The sequence below is a fragment of the Littorina saxatilis genome, linkage group LG15 (genome assembly GCF_037325665.1).
Source record: "Littorina saxatilis isolate snail1 linkage group LG15, US_GU_Lsax_2.0, whole genome shotgun sequence".
NCBI classification, from domain to species: domain Eukaryota; kingdom Metazoa; phylum Mollusca; class Gastropoda; order Littorinimorpha; family Littorinidae; genus Littorina; species Littorina saxatilis.
The window spans coordinates 37,443,433-37,445,322 of NC_090259.1; positions in this window are offsets into that span (position 1 = coordinate 37,443,433).

Consider the following 1,890-nt stretch of genomic DNA (forward strand, 5'->3'; position numbering starts at 1 on the left):
TTCACACTGCTGGGTTGAGCACGGGCAGCTGATTGGCTAAGGAAGGTCATGTGAATTAGTTCATTTGCATGTACGACACGCATGGCTCTAGCATCTGTCGTCTGCTACTTACGGTGTTGGTGAACACTTTGACCGATTTGGATGGAGGAGATAGGTGCTGGCTTGGGATCGAAGAAGCCTAAGGTCAGCTGTCTTATCGATTCGATGAATCTTGTGGTCTGGCCACGATTTTAAACCCTTTGGGGCCCTCAAGTCTGTTGTAATTTTAGCAGGCATTGCACCGCGTTCACGCCTCATTAGCATATTCTGTGTCTTTGCTCCGCGTTCACGCCTCATTAATATATTTTATGTGGCTGTGGCTGGTTGCGCTGTTTGGGGTCGAGCGAATGTGGGTCAGTTATTTTCAGGTTGCGGGGAAGACGGAAACGACACCGACGACGGAACCCGAGCGACCAGTAGTGACACAGCAGAAGAAACACTTGTACAGTCGAACCTGTCTTATGAAGAAGATGAAGACCCGTGTCCATCCTGTTCCCGATTACAACCCGTTACCCAAGGATCACACGTTCAGTTCTTTACCAACGGAGCTACCGTAGGAATGCGTATCACATGTTTATTCGATAGTTTGCACAACCTAAACTGAACATTCAGTCATTCAGTTTATTGAACTGAATGAATGAATGTTCAGTTTATGTTGTGCAAACTATTGAATAAACACACATGCATCCCGAACGTCTTAAAGGGCAGCTGTTGGGTTGTGGCTCTCAAAATCTGTTCATCAGAATGAGTTCTCATGTAACTGAAACCATACTTAAAAGTTACTTGGTGATTTTAACAGCTTGATAACACAAGTCCGAAGATTTTAGACATACGGGTAGGTGAAGAGAAACTTGGGATGGGGTGTCTTCTCCCAGGCCAACATTTCGCAGTAAAAACGGAGTTTATGAAGTGTCTTCCGCCCCCCTCCTGGCAGGTTTCATGGTATTAGGCCATTTTGATAGTCTCAGATTTGCTTAGTCTTTTAAATCCATATCTGTGAGAATCTGCTGTATTTGTTGTATTAACATGCAAACTAGTTGTTGTTTAAATACTTTTTTGAAAATAAAAGTTGAAATTTTTGATAATGTGTTTATTTATGCGCGTGTGAATGGTGGCGATCGTCAAAATACGGACGGATGAATTTACTTTTGCCACAGCATCACTAAACAAAGAACTAAATTCCAACACATACATGCACAAGTATCAATGCTGTGGTGGTTGAGAGTGCCAGAACACATTGAAATGATTGTTTTTCAACAACAATCGATATCCATAACACAAATTCTAACTTATACTAGCTCCGCAAAAAAAATGTATGGGGATTCGGATCTGTCCGTCCGCATAGCGATATCAAGAGCATCGAAACTAATTGTGATTTCACAGGACAAAAACACAAGTTTACCTAATTTTGTATACTGTAAATACAAGTTTGTGCACCCTTGAAGTGAGTTATAATGTTGCCGAGGTCAATTTGCCCTTGATCGACGCACGGTGACCCGAGTTTCAAAGTTGCGATCCAGTCCGTCTAAACAATGTAACGATCGGCACTTTTTTCTTTTCATTCAAAAACTAACCGTTTGGGAAGGAAGTGACCTCACGTTGTTTTACGTTGACGCTCGCGCTCGACAGAAAAAGACCGCAACAGTTTTTCAGTTAAAAAAATCGCAAAGTAATTACATTTTCTGAGGTTTTCTAGTGTCCGTCTAGTAACAATCGCCACTCTAGCGATCGCCACTGAGTGTTGAAGTCACATTTAACTCCATGTTCGACTGTTTTAAGAAACTATTTTGACGCTCAATCGTCACGTTTCAGTGTCGAAACACGTACTGTGCATTTGCAATCAGCCGGTGT